At 47.0% G+C, this 15,741-nt stretch overlaps 1 protein-coding gene across 2 annotated transcripts in view; it reads right to left on the bottom strand.

Moving 5' to 3' along the window:
- Positions 1-15,741, bottom strand: part of SLC2A1 (solute carrier family 2 member 1) — a 1,088,583-nt gene that overhangs the window by 57,759 nt on the left and 1,015,083 nt on the right. The gene's annotated exons all lie outside the window — the stretch shown is intronic.

Raw genomic sequence — 15,741 nt, 5'->3', positions numbered from 1 at the left:
GCAGCGGGCTGGCATTAACAGGTGATGCCATTATGCAGCAGGTGGTGCATTTATGTATCATGTCCCCAACCCTGGCATCATGCTTGGGAAACCAGATCTTCTGCCGTAGCAGCGTTTTGGTGGACACAATGGCTCAATGGCCTTCATCTTGTTCTGACTCTTTCTGGGGTGTTGTCCAGTTGATGGGGAATGGCTTTATTTGATGAATCATGTAGTTGATATATGAGTCAGCGATCAATGATGCTTTTGTATTGGTCTCGTTCGGGTGACGGGACAGATAGTCTGCAGGATTTTCATCTTTCACTGATCTATGCCTGATTTTAAACTTGTAGTCCTGGAGACCCCACCTGCCTATCATTGGAGGCATACAGGCTTTGGGGTTTCCATATATTGTAAGAAGAGCCTGGTGATTCGTTGCTATCGTGAATTCTTTGCCATACAGGAACAGGTGGAAATGCTTGCACGCCCACACCGCTGCAAGACTTTCTTTTTCAGCCTGAGTGTGCTTGCTCCCTGCAGGCTACTATCACCCAGGAGTGTGGTGTCCTGGTGTCGTGTTGTATCAGTATGCCGCTGAGCCCACTGGACCAGCACCCCGAGTCACTTTGGCCTTATACATGCTAGCACAGATTTGTTCATACGCAATGCGACATGCAGGCATCCATTGGAAGTCCTGTTTGTTATGCGTTAGTTTTCTTAGCGGTGCACTGACGTGCCTTCATGGGGGTATTCATAACCGCAGCTGAACCACGATTGTTCGGTTTTCCTTGATGCAGTGCTGGGCTCAGGTGTCAATTTGTTGATCGTCTCTGTGTCCTTCTGCAGTGTTTGCAGGTGTGTTTTGCTCATGGCCTCCATTTGACGGTCAATCGCCAGTTCTGTGCGTGCCATTGCCAGTATTTCTTTGAGGGACCTTTGTTTCTGCAACAGTTGTTTCCAAAAAGTGGGAGGCTCACACCCAGCGATGACTTATGAGTGCAATGCTTCCTCCTTGGAGTAGCGATGGAAGTCGAAATGTTTTATGCAAATGCTTAGATGCATCACAAAATTGTCCAGGGATTCTCCTTTGTCTATTCTGGTGATATGAAACACATGCCTTTCATAAACCATGTTTGTATGTGGTGCAAAGTAAATGGATAAAGTGTCTCGAATGTCTTCAAATGACGCAGTGTCATTATCCAGTGGTTCTTCAAGAATGTCCCTTAGTGCTGGTCCCACAGCCAGTGACAACATGTTTTTCTTCCTCTTGTCGTCCAGCAGACCCATTGCGTGTAAGTGTGTACCTTGAAGTCTCTCAACCATCTTGTCCTGCTGTTGTCTCTTAAATCAAATGCAGCCGGTAATTGCAGTGTTGCTTGCTCATTGGTCAGTGGTTGGCAGTTGGTAGATGCTCTTGCTGGCACCGTAGCAGGGATGTCCTCCTCAGACATTGTGCCGGATCCCATTCAGGCACCTGTGGGTGTGGTGCTGTGTGAACTGTCTTTGTAGGTCCTCTGTGCTGTCTTTGCAGGTTTTCCAGTGCTACCAGCCCTGAAAATACCAGGTACGTTGTCTGGGTGGCCTACATGCCTGCCAGTCACGTTGGCTCCATGAACAGAAATGCTGTGCCATGTGCTTCCCAGCTGGCACCAACAGCTGAGTCCTCCGCTGACTCGCTTTGCCGTCGCAGCGAATTTCATTGGGAGTGGAAACCCGCTCGCTTGCACCAAGAGTGGGAGTCTCTCACAGTCCGCTGTGTGCTCTTGCCTTCTCACCTGGCGAGCCTGATGTGGCATGGGAGCGAGTGCCAGAAAAACCTGCCGGCGCGCACCGCAGTCATTGCAGCGCCATCCCGCTAGGGCGGGCCTCGTTCACTGCAGAGTGAGACATCAGTCCACCTCCCCTGCACACAGGGTCTTCGGCCCTGACGTCGCCAATGTAGCGCCCCACTAACTAAGGCCATTTTTTAAATTTGTTTTTATCTTTTGGTTAAAACATTCAATGTTTAATAATAATACATGAAATAAGACAACATAAATTGAGTGAGATTAAAATTCATGTGAATACAGATCAAATCCTATCTTAAAATCTTGAATCTAACTGGGGCAATGAAAATGAGTGGGTCACACTCATACAGACACACGGGGTAGAGTGTGTCTGAACAGTTTAATTTTATTTGAACAACTCTCCATGCCCAGTTCCCCATCACTTCCTTTCCCCCCTTCCCCTGTGATCCCGCCCACCAAACAACTAGACTGGTCGAAGCACGACAGACCGCTATGATAGCTCAGCGGGTTAAACGCTGGCTAGTTCAATCTATAAATCGCAGGTTTGAATCTTGAATCCCGACAAGCCCAACTCAGCCTTCAATCCTCTCGAGTTGGATAAATGAGTACCAACTTTGGTTTGGTGATATTGTAAATATGTTTTATGTAAGGCGCTTTGGCGAAAGTGGTACATGAATACACATCTTGCTCTGTGGTCTTTTATGGAAATGTCTAATTTACTTGCATATGGAAAAGATGCTTTCACTGCATCAATGCTTCTTTATAAACTATGCTTAAATAGTTGACAATTCTATTTTTTCCCCAACATATTAGTCATGTGTTCTTCTTCTCGAATAGGTTGCTTGTTAATAGCATATTCTGCTACTCACCTTTTCTTTACCCCTACTTTGTATGAAAAATGCATTCTTCAGTAATGGCAACCTTCACTGGGCCACTGTTCCCATTGGTCCGTCTTCTGCTCTCCTATCCATTGTCCCGACCCCCAAAGCCAAGTATCGCACTTGCAATCATCTGCATACGCACCTCACAAGGTAACATCCCAGAAAGCAAAAATGTACACCAATTTGTTTACTCTCCAGGTACAATCAGATGTATCGGCCATATGCAGACATAGCGGCCGCTCAATCATTTCAGTTGAAAGGGGCCTCTGGCCTCATGAGGGCCCGCCACAACATCCTCAATGTTGACGGTCAACATTCTTATGGCACAGCAATCAATACACACTGCACATTCAGGACTTTAAATGTGCACTTTGCAGTATGCACATTACAAGCTGCATTTGTTGGATTCCTTCAGGGCGTCACCTCCCTCAGGCCTCTGCGGTACCTTTTTACTCTGGTTTCTCTTCATTAGCTTCTTGCTGACAAACAAGGAATAATAGCTGTTCTGCGGTCGTTTCGTGTTTCAGCTCAGAACTCGTGATAATCACTTTTAACCATCCAGCTGTATTTATTTGTCTCCATTATAATGTATGCACCCCATGGGAGTCTCAAAATGTTTTTCTCCGCTCTAAGCAAGGGGAGCCCTCAACCGTCATGTTGAAATGGGCCCGATGATCCGAGGCACATCTTCAGCCGGCCATGGCCATCTGTGTGGGCTGTAATGGGACTTATCATCCCTTGATGCTTTGTTAATAGTTCTCTCTGCGGACAAATCCCTGGACAGCCTACTCACATGGGTTATAATGCTAGAATATATGTGGCCAACACCAACTATAGGTGCAGAAGTCCAAAGAGAGAAAAGAGGACTAGGAGCTGGTGGTGGTCGTGCATTAGTCAAAATATTCCGTCAGGTCTCGTTGCACTTGCAGCCGGTTGGTAGAAACCATAGGGCCTGTGCTATTGGTGCCCAAAGTGTAAGCCTATGCAGTTTGTTTGGTATTTCTATTCATGTGGCGCTGGTGCATTTGATTGTATGCATTCACTTCATTCACACTGTTGAGCGTAGTAGGTATGGTCCACACAATTTTGTTTTGTGTCTTATTGGTGATTCATTGAGGTTTTATTAATCGTCAAAAAGTGCCGACACATGTTTCGACCATAAACAGGTCTTTTCAGTTTTAGTTACTTGTAGATCCCATCGCTCACAATTGTCCTTCCTCCCTTGCTGTTAGATTGCCAGTCCCTTGTTCCTCCACTCCCTAACCTTGTTCTTCCCCCTATGATTGTAAAGCGCTCCAGTGCATCCCAAAGCTAGGTCCACGCTCAATAAATACAATATGAACAATAAAATTAAAAGCTGTGGCAGACGCTGTTGCAGCCCTACTGGCTGTGTGGCTTCAAGATAGCTCTGAAGGAGCCAAGGTTCTGCCTCGTGCAAGTCCAAACTGTCCTCCGGCCAGAGTTGAAAACATTTAGGCAAACGTAGAACAAACCGGAAATCACCTTCCAAACAGGAAGACCCCATTAAATATTGCCTGTGTTAAACAAAATCACTGCCCCCCCCCAGGTGTCTCCTCTGTATCCGTTCCATAAGAGACTTTGTAAATGTTTCTGGGTGATCGACTGTCAAGCTGGGGAAGTCTGAGGACAATAGAAACACTCTCTTGAGAAAAATACAGCTAAAGAGGTCATGGCGGGAGCTCCACACAGGCTTCCCAGCATTGTTTACTTGTGGAGCCACTGAAGGAAACAGAGCACCAGTGTCATAAATTAGCACTGCTTGGATTTCAGCGAAACATGTTACAAAGCGGACTCAAGGTCACTTATACATTGTGGAGTGGGCAAAATTCTTCCAATATTGTATGGTCTTGTGTTCAGAAGCGTTGCGAACCAATAAGCTCAGCCATTGACACGCAAAAGGAGCGCAGGAGGATAGCGCAGGGGCAACGCGCTCGCCTTGGAAGCAAAAAGACACAGAGCACCACAGGTTTGAGCCCCGGGTTGTGCTTATCATATCAAGAGCTGCGTGCTATTCCCAGCTTCTTCACATGACCAAACTGTGTGTTGATATGCAATGCACTCCATCTGCCTGTGCTTCTGTCAATATTAGAAGGATTTAAAAACGGGCTAATCCTTCATACTAGGGAAGGCCCTGGTTAAAAAGAAAGGGAGAACTACTTAGTTCTGGCATCCTGCAATCCTTTCTTCCACTGTTTTAGCACACATGGGGTCTTGATTTACAAAACCTTTTTCAATAGGGTTTTCCCATTCAAAAGGCCTTTTGTAATTCAGGCCCACGATGTCGCTGCTATGCCTGCTGCATGGCACTTCATTGTGAATTAGGGCGCATACAAATTGAGCCCCACTCTCACTTCAGGGTTACAAATGAATACTGCTGTAATAACACAGGACCATGGCCCCGCCAGGCAGGTGTGGCGATATTCCTCACCTTTGCCGAATGGTAATTTCCCTCAATTTTGTTTCTACCTGTTTTTAATGCACATCTATATATAGTAAGTTTGGGTATGGTATATAAGGGGAGGTTGGCGGTACAAAGGGAGGCAGGGGGTCTCCCCCCACTTTTTCCGGTAAAAAAAGGTTGGCAAATCGACGAAAGACTCAGCAAAGTGCACACAAAAAAAAACGAGGAGTCCTATTAGATGTGCCGCGCCACACCGCTGGCCACTCTCCATCTTCTCTTGCCGCTTGCATCCTTCTTTCTTACTGTGTCATTTTGTGTTTAGAGGCACAGATCACATATGTGATGTCAACCTCAGGATCTATTTTTGGCTGGGGAATTGGGAAAGTTTAAGCATCCGGACACCAAACTACACTGGTTTGCTTGAGCGCATGCCAGTCTCATCACGCAACCAACCGAATAAATTACCTATCGCCTTGACTATAGCAATGCATCGTTCCTGTGCTCCTGCGCCTTACTTGTTAGGAATCAGCAGGTACATTGGCACGCTGCCGCACGACTGCTGACAACTACCGTACTCCGATACCGCAGCATATTGCATATCACCCCAATACTGCAGCACCTACATTGGGCCGATTCATGGAATATTTGCCCGGTTCAAGGTGACTTTGCACTGCTGAAAAGTGACTTTGCACTGCCGACACAAACCCTGATTCATGGAACTGTGCAAAGTGTATTTTTCTCTTTGTTCACACATCACACCTTTCATAGTATTAGTCCACACTTTCTCTTGCTCAAGTTCAGTCACTGTACGCCCACCCGCCAGTGACGCCACTTACACACGCTACCTCACAAATGCTTCTCCAGATCCAAATCTTTCAGCTACAGAGATTGGTTGGGTCCTTTTTTCCAATATTGTCTCCTTAGCTTTGGCCTCTAGATTTCCTGCTAACCACTGATTACTTGAGTTTCAGGGGAAAACAAGGTATCAGGTAATAATGTCCCCATACATAATGCCCCCATACATAATGTGCCCATACATAATGTCACCGGGAAAAGACATTGGCGACATTATATATGGTGACAATATGTATGGGGGCGGTTGCAGGGATGTCCCCTGCTCCCCTTGTAAAAAAAAAGGTTTTTGAACAGGGGTTGGAGGGGTGTCCCCATTGGTGGACTGACCTATAGGGAACTCTGGAGATTTCCCGGTAGGCCTCTGCACCCTGGGCCTCTTTTGTGTGGTATTTCCAAATTTTCCCATAGGAAAAAGTTTGAGATTTCTGAAAATGTATAATATGGGGCCACTCTGAAAATTATTTCCAGGGCCTCTTTTGGTTCCCAGTCCACCCCTGGGTGTCCCCAGCATGTTCAATGTATTAATGTCTCTGCAAAAAACAGCAACTTTTTTGTCAGGGGACATTTTTGATGGGGACATTATTACATGGAACCGAAAAAAAATTTAAAAACTTGCCTCTCGCCATGATGATAAATTCGTATTGGCAGTCATTTTGAGCCAAGAAATACTTGGGTTTAGGGGCGCTCAGAAAACGAAAAGATCATAAACCTAAACACATGTATGTTAACCATGCCAGCATGCATTGGATATATTGTATACAGGCTTGTGGTGTCCTGTTGATAAGGTGCTTATCACAGGGGGTGTGGCCAATCCAACCACGCCCACTGCTACTATGTAAGATAACTGAGGCACCGTGAGGCAAGCCGGTTGCCCAGGATCACACAATACCATCTTATCCTTGAAACTTCTCCTTTTAGGCCGCCGGGCATTGTTAATAAGCACAGACCTTAGAAAGCGTGTAATTGCCGTGCCGGCTGGGGCTGTGGCGACCTTACGTCGCCAGATGGCCAAGGGTCAACAAGGTCACGGAAGCCAGTCAGTGCTGCTGTGTTTGGCTTATCTCTTCACACTGAACAGTGGGGGAGGAGGGGCAGGAATACACAGAGGCCTCTGGTGACCCCCGCTCTTCTGACAGAGCCGTACCTGAATGCCGCATCTGCTACCACTCAGCAGCTGATCGGTGACCTGGGGGAGGGGAAGCAGCACCGGGGATTGGAGTTGCGGGATAAGGGGGTGGGGGATTTTCAAGGAAGGGTTCTACTCACTGCGAGGGTGAAGAAACAGCCTTGGCAACCCGTGCTTTTATAACGAATCTCCTGATTTTTAAAAAGAAAATGTCTTTCTACAGATTGGCCCAATGACGCGTGATTATAACAGAAAGCACAAATTGTGATGTACAACCGCCGCGTCTAAACAAGAGACTAGCAATTACACCTCTCCTTTGCACATCTAAAACTGTGATCAGTTGAGCGAGTTCCGCGGCCTTTGTAATCATTTTGATTGCCACACTATACTAGTATATCTTGCAGGCATCCACTATTAATAAAACAAATCTACCCACCGAACCGCCTTTTACCCACCAGCCTCCCTCTCCTGCTGTATTGCAATGCACTACAGTTCCTTTTTACTTAACAGCTATACAGTGTCATAGAAAACTGTGTCACAAGAAAGGAATTTGAAAAGGTTGTCTCAGCTTAAATTAAGTGCTGTGGTGACAACTGGAATTCTGCTCTCTGTTGGCTGTAGCATCACAACCGAAGCGAAGCGTAATAACTGATTACAGCGCTTACTACGACCAGTCTGTAGTAAGAACATTATTTACAGGCTTATGGGCGTGTATTCTGGGCTGCCAAGTAGTATAAAATAATTGCAAGTTTGTTTTAAAAGAATGTTTAAAAAAATGAAAAGCTGTTGTTATAAAAAAAAAACAGTTATTTTATTTATTTTTTATTTATATAGCACTGAGACATGACCTATAGGCATTGAAGCACTAAGAAGATAAACTACCGCAAATAGAAGCCAAAGGACCGAGCGCAAGTTACTGGGTGTCCTTTTGTCTCGTCTGGACGCTGAGCCCTGTTTGCGTTTCCAGGGTGGGGGTGGGGTGCTGGCTCAAGGGGTGCCGGGGGGGGGGGGGGGGGAGTTGTGCGGCGGTAGAGCTCTGGAGATAAATGAGAATAACAGTACATTTTAATGAGTAAACCTTGAATTTGTTGAAAATGCAAAAACACCTAACGCTGGTGAAATGTGGGTGAGCATGGTGACAAATAATTGAAGTTAGGGCCACAAGCTTGCTATCGCCAAGATGTTAATGTGCCAGGGAGTCTCAGACTAATCAGAGTATTTTTCAGAATCATTTGAGAATGTGTTTCCATGGCCGTTACAGAATTCTGGCTTTCATTTAATTTCACATACATTTGAAGTTAGCACAAACAACACGGGAGCTACTTGATCACGTTTGGTGTGTCCCGCTCTAATTCAGCGAGACGTGGACCTGTAAACAGACAGTGGAGCTGTTATGGTACGCCATGGTGTTTTGTGTTGCACACTACTCCGTTTTCATAGTCTCTCAGTGCTGGGGACCCTGATGAAATGGGTTGCTAATGGCTACAAGGCGCAGAGGGAGCAGTGTCAGTTTGCTCTGCTGTTGTGTTGGTGTGTTGAGGTGTGCAAATCGGAAGAAACTGAGCCCAGTTGACTGATACGTTGCTAGGCGAGTTGTGGTCCGGGCACTTATTGTGTGTCCAGGAGAGACCCCAAGTCTGAAAGGCTCACAGTGTTCGTACTGAATGCAGAGGGCAGCCTTTGCTTCCGTGTTTGTAATTTGTACAGTTGTACTAGATGTACTTGTGAGAACAATGTTGCATCGTGATTTACAGACTAAACAAAACTAACGATGAAATATTGGCAAATATCTAGATGTGCTGTCTGTTCTTTGATACATTTATTTATTTATAACACGCCTAATCCCATACCAGAGTTCGGTTTCTAAGGGGGAGACGGGATTCGAACCTTTGTTGCTCTGTGTGGTGTTGCTTCCAATACCAGTGCGCTGTCCCTGTGCTATCCTACGTTCCATCTGAAAGTCTGTTTTAATGATTTTGATCAACATCTCTACTCGTCTCCCACAAGCAATGCGTGACAAAATCGTGCCCAAAGAAAGCATACATTGGGTTACTCAGCACCAGGTGACTGCCCACCAGAGAGAATGTTGAGACCAGTTGGAGGCATTGGGTAGACATCTAGGAGAAAGGACTTGGGATTCTGGCCAGGCCCTGATTGGCTGATGAGCAAAGTCCCAACAGGCCCCACTGAGGCCAGTGCCTCAGAAAGGAGTGCATTTTGATTTGGTTCTCAGCTTCCCTAGCAACATTCCAGAGATGGTGAAATGAGCAGTTGGGTTTTTCATATTACAGACAGCTTTCTCTGACCCCAAAATGGATTACATCCCAAAAGCTGTAGCAATTCACTTAGGCAATGAGCAGTGCCCAGTCAGCCCCCTCCAACCATCTGCCAATCCCCTGATGGTTGTTGCACATAGTGTACAATATCCGAGAAAGAGGGAGCAAAAGAGATAGGATGATGGGTTGAGTCTTGAAATGTGAGAAAATAAAATGTGAGCTGCTGGAGAGGCCAGTGGTTGAGACAAGTGGGGATAGGCTGAGGCTGCTGACGAAAGATGGAGGACGCGCACCTGATGTCACATGACAGGGTGGTACACCTTGAAGCCTCAAGTATGATTTCCATTGGCCAGGGGAGAATCCAAACTTCACTATGTGAGTTGCTCTGTGTAGAATAATGTTATACCATGAGTATACATAACTGCAAACACACACAAAATAATAGCAGGGATGCGAAAACAAAATGTAACAGTAAAAACAGGTTGAACAGTGTGCACCAAAATGTGTTTGTGTGCGTTGTTGGGGCTGGGGAGGCTGGCTGGTCAAATATTATATTTAATTTCAAGATTTTTTTTTATAGCTCCACCATGTCCCCTTTTACTACTCCAGAGAAAGAGAAGTTGTACCCTTTTCCTCTGTGAATACACAGGAAACTTATCAAAAGCAGGCCTGGTCAGTGTGAAGGTAACACCGGGTTCTTAAGCAGCACAGGCAGAGTTCCAACTCGACAACAACCTGCTAGAGGCCAGGTGACAGTCAGGGGTGGACTGGGAACCAAAAGATGCTCTGGAAAAAATGGCAAAGTAGCCCCACCGTACACATTTTGAGCAAGCCCAACCATTTCCCTATGGGTAAATGTGGAACCCGGGTGCAGAGGCCATAGTGGGAAATCTAGAGTTTCATTTAGGCCAGTCCACCCCACCTCTGGTGACACATAGCACAAAATAATGGAAATTACACTCACAGCTCATGACAAAATGCAAGTGTGACCTTGCGGGTGTGTGCCATGAACATGCCATCAGTGGCACAGTGACATTAAGCCACTGTGTAAATACGGTCCAGGACTTCCTTTGGAGAAGCTGGATTCTATGGTAACTTTAAGAGCACTGCATTCTGAAATTAACATCTTTCACTGGCCAGGAACCAACAGTCAGGGGCAGTGATTAGATAATATTTAAATGCTATATAATTAATCGTTGCTGTCTTAATCCTTTGCAGAAAAGGTGTGCTTGGGTTGTAGCAACAAAACAGCCTTCTCTCTGTGTGACTTGCACCAAACACCCTCACGTGTCTCTCTCAGACACCAAAATTGCTATTCTTTTATGCTAAGGGCATTGGATGTGTAATGGTACAGTGCTGTCCATCAGTAGTCACAATTGCATTTTATTTATTTTTTACATTTATAAACCGCACAAGGCAGTCCTTAGGCGTTGTGGCTCTGTTACAGACAGGTTTACTTAGTTGCAGAAAAGACACAGACAGAAAAAGAGAGAGCATAGATCAGTCCGAGGTTTGTATGGTTACATGGAAACCTGGTACTGATAACTAACTGTACAAGAGTTGTGGTGCAAAGGAGTGAGCAGTAGAGAGTTACAGTGACCCTGCCGCTGCCCCTTAAGTATAGTGATGCATCCCTTGTAGGGGTTGGCAGGGTGGTGATGGGGTGAGACGAGTGTCTTAGATGAATAACCTTGTTTTCAAGGCTTTGGGAAAGGCATAGTGAAAGGGTTCATTCCTGAGAGAGGGTGGCAGGGTGTTCCATTGTTTAGAAGCAATGAAAGGGAAACTTGCACCACCTGCTTTGGCACGCTTGGCCCTGGAGGTGTAGAGCAGGTTGATGGAGTGTGCCCTTGTGGGCCTGCTTGAAACTGCTCTCGCTAGTTTCTCTGACAGGTATGCTGGGGCTGTGAGCGTGAGGCACTTGTGCGTGATGGCAAGTGTCTTGAAGAGGATGCATTCTTTAACAGAAAGCCAGTGTCCATCAATGAAAGTCTCTATGGCCTCAATTGCAAAAGTCTCTAAAAACATGTCATCCGCGTGACACTGATGAGCCACAAAGATGTCAACATTCGGCTGCAATTATTGGCAGTGGTGGAAATGGAAAAAATGTGGTGGGGGATCCCACAACACAAGGGCCGGGGTGGGGGAGGAGTTTGGGGTGGGTGGTGCCCGAGGGGCGTGGTCTAGAGGGGGTGGGGCTCGTAGTGGACATCCAGTAATGCTGGAATTCATAAAACAAAAAAAACAAAAAACGCCCGCGACGGCACCATTGCCTTTTTCCGCCGGCTTTGGCACTGGTGTGTAAAGCACAATGCTTGCTACATGTACAACTGACTAGTGTGTAAAGCACAATGCTTGCTACATGTACAACTAAAAGGAATCAGTTGTACATGTAGCGAACATTGTGCATTACTGCATTACACACCAGTGCCAAAGCCGCGGTAAAAGGCAATGCTGCCGCCGCGTGCGCTTTTCTTTTTTTGTTGTTGTTGTCAACTATCCCAGTTCATGGTCTTGAGCAGCTGACTGTGGCCAGATTCCGAGATCCGGCTCCATATCTGGAGCCGGATCTCGGATCCGCCGAGAGCCGGCCCAATAACCAGCACTGATTATAGGTAGATCTGACATAGCTTTGCCTGAGGCTCTCAAAACCACAATTTGAGTGGCACTGCCAGTGGGTGCTATGGATAAACAAAATATCTGCCAACAGAGTGGAACTGGAGGATTACACCTACAGTTCCCCTCCCGTGGAGGAGTGAAACTCCATGGGAGTCCCCTGCTGGGGAATCTAGCTTGTGCACTAGGTGACCAAACTTGAAGACCAATTTGGAGGACTGAAATTTCTGTGCTTTTTTATTGGCTGAAATGTCAGCCATTTCAGCGAATCAGAGTGTGTCGAAATTCTAGGCCTCCTAACTGGCCAAAATGTTTGACGGCTAGTACAATAGTCACCAAAAAGCAAAACTTTGCTGCATCTAAAGGCGAATTCATATCGGACAGAATGACAGCGACAGATTTTTCTCACGATCTTCCATTTCTTCTTACGGAGCTAAATTCTCTAGTGTATCACACCTCTAGTGCTTTTAACATTCACCTAAAAGCAGCCCTGGCTTTTTAGCTGACATAATGTTGCATTCTAAGTCTTGCAGGCGTATACTCATAATGTGGAAAACAAAACTACAAATCCCGGCCGGCAGAGTGATGTTTTCTCAAGGTCCAGTGTTATATTATGCTACTGGGATATATACCGGGCACCGCTGCCATTGGGATGGCCTCCAGGCACTCTTAACAGATTAAAAAATTGGAGGGTGGATCAAAGCATGAAGACAAGTATGATGCATGAACAGCTTGATGTGCCACTAGTGAACTGTCAAGCGCTTAGAGGCGATTCGTTTGGCACTGTGCTTTACACAAGAAAACCCTCTCATCACGCTCCAAGAAGCAGGCACCTACGGACAGCAGCGCACATAGAGTAGGGAGACCAGACGTCCCAGTTTTGCCAGGATAGTCCCAGGAAAACGCCCTCCGTCCTGGGAGTTTTTCAATTGTATAAACCCCGTCCCGGGATTGGAAGGGAGGGTGGCTACGGTCCTAGTTTTTGCCAGGAACCGATGCTGAAATCCGAAAATCGGGCCCAGTGCAACTCTTCCTGCGCGTGAATGGGGGTGTGAATGCTTTTCACGCCCCCATTTGCTCATGTTCCCCTCCATGGCTGCTCTCCTCCAATGAGAGGAGTATGCCTGTGAACACACACCCCTGCAACAGGCCAGCAACATAGAAATAGGACTACCGTTTTATTTGTGTTTACTGTAGTCCTACTTCTAGGTCTATGGCCTGTCCTGATTTTTTTTTTCTGGTCACTCTAACATGGGGTCACTTCCAGGTCATATCCAGTTTGGTCTGACCCAAAAAGTGATGGGCAGATTCTGTTACTGAGTGTATGCCTCTGAAAGGCTGCAAGAACTGCAGGCAGCATCACTATTCTGAAGGGGCCAACCTAGCGTGGCCGCCCTTGAACCAGCCTTGATAAACCTTCAAACGGGAACAACCACCAAGAGAGCCCTGAATCTGACCCAACCCCACTGCCCTCCCTGTCAGTAAGCTTCCCCCTTCCCATGTAGGGCTACAGTGACTGTGCACCAGTGGCTTTTCATTGGTGCCCACTTGTTATTAAATATTATAATTTCCCAGTAACCACAAACTGACAAGAGTGACCGGACCCAGCCCTAGAAGCCTTTCCAAGGCACAAGCTCAACATGACATCGCCTCATTCCCCTGTGGGCAATTCATGCCATTCGTGTCACATAGGCCTGCTCTCACTGCCTTTTAGAATCGGACATGAAGAATCTCTGACGGCCTTTCAGAGTCACCGGCATGTCAAAAACTTCCCAAATGTCGAAACATGCCGCACCATCCCTGTGCCCGCCGGGGGTGTTATATCCGCACCTCGCGGGAGGAAGTCGTTCGGCAGCGAGTGTCACAACTCGGATCAAGGTCCAATGATAATGATTGTACAATGATAACTCTGAGCCTGCCTCTCACACAACCTCTCTCTATTCCCTCAGAACTAGTACTGGACACGTCCTCTCTTGCCCCGCCCCTTCCTCCCGCTTTTCGTCCTCTTAAGGAGGTCCTGCACTTAAGGACGTGCCGTCCCAATCTCGATGCTTTACATCGGGGAGAACAGTGATTGCCCCCCTCCCCCACCCCCCACCACGCGGCGGCTGCCCGTTTGCGCACGTCGACTCCATCTTTTGGAGACGCAGCATCCATTCCAAACCCACGCACGTCAGAGGCTCGTGCGAGACGCCGCCTGACCAGCTGCGTCATGCGCACTGATGTGTGTGTTCGCGTTACTACGACACCGCCGCTCAAAACACTGCACCAACAAGTGCCTCATCTCGGAGATGAGCCTTCACAGGAGGACCGGAGCGGAACTTTGTGCAGCAACGAAATTCCCCGATTCCAAGAAGACAAATGCCATTCGCCACCGTGCCGCCTGCAAATATTAAGACGCTAGCCGCAGAGGCACACGGGAGGTGCGGCACAGCCACCTCCCAATGAAACAGCGTCCTTCCAATGTTGTGTCTGCATTGAAACCATGCAGGCCGGTGGTTAGCGAGTTATACAGAGCACTCACTGCGCGTGACCACCAAATAATTCACATACGAACCCTCTGTGTTTTCGTACACATTCTTTGGAAACCATTCAACTATACAGATCAATTCAACAATATAAATAGGATTTTAAAAACAAACATTTGCAAATGTTCCCTACTCCCATTACATAAACAGCCTGATTAGTGGAATTATTTCCGTGAAAAACGCAGATTTGCGCACCTTTCTGCGTGAAGTATGGGGATTTTCGCGCAGAAAGGCGCGCAAATCAGCGTTTTTCACGCAAATAATTCCATGAATCAGGCAGTGGAGTAACTTTTCTGAAAATGTTGGTTGGGGACATGACATCTGAAGAAAAGGTGCCCCAGCAAACGGTGTGTCATGAAAGTTGGGGGGGGGGGGCACAAACACTCCTCCCCCCCCCTAAAATTGCGCCCATAGAATCAGGCAGTACATCGTTTCAGCCTTCCCTGTTCGTTGTGATGGAGGTGCTAAGGGCGTCAACGCTCCTCCTAAATTGTATAGGAAATGATAGTAAGGTCCGCCCACTCCCGCGCTTAAGTTGGACATGCATCCCCCTGCCTCTATCCCCCACCCCCTCACGGAAGGACCTAAGGGTATACTTCTGTTTTCGACAGAATGAGCATTTCCGGGGTATATACATATCCACCTCTGCTTAAAGTCGCGGACGGAGCATAAAGTTGCGTTGCAAAACGAGTTATGCTGCTGCTCTCTGTATTAAGCAATAATGTATTACTCTCCCCTTGCACAAGGCATTCAATGAAAAGTGCTTATATTTGACTCAAAGCTGTCGTTTCGGCTTCGCATCTTCCGCGTCTGTCCAAGGTGCCCGTGTCCACCTAAACCGCGGGCTACGTAAGAGTAATGGCAGCGGCCACTCTCTGAATACGGCATGCTGCAACTCTGCCAAAATCAGCCTTTGCCTAGTCTGTCACCCCGGCATCAGTATCACACCCGCGCCGGGGGCCTCTAGGCGGAGGTTAGTCAGCAGCTGTATGGTGCGCGCTCATTTGACACCCTGACCCCTCCCCCCAAGATACGGTTCCAGAACGGATGCCCCGACCGCAAGCCATACCACTGTCGGAAAACAAATAAGGCGCCCTAACTGCTCTTTTTTTTTTGCGCGCCTAATCGCACATTTTAAACGGTAACAGAAGACCATGAAACATGATACATAATAACTTAACAAAAAAGGCAAACAACAATACATGGGCAGAGGGCAACCTAGCATAGCCGACCTTATTACAGCCGCATAGAACATATCAACACCGCAAACA

Source organism: Ambystoma mexicanum, chromosome 8 (assembly GCF_040938575.1).
Source record: "Ambystoma mexicanum isolate Mex_15411 chromosome 8, UKY_AmexF1_1, whole genome shotgun sequence".
Lineage (NCBI taxonomy): Eukaryota > Metazoa > Chordata > Amphibia > Caudata > Ambystomatidae > Ambystoma > Ambystoma mexicanum.
Note: the sequence above shows the minus strand (reverse complement) of the source record. Positions and strands in the feature narration are given on the sequence as shown.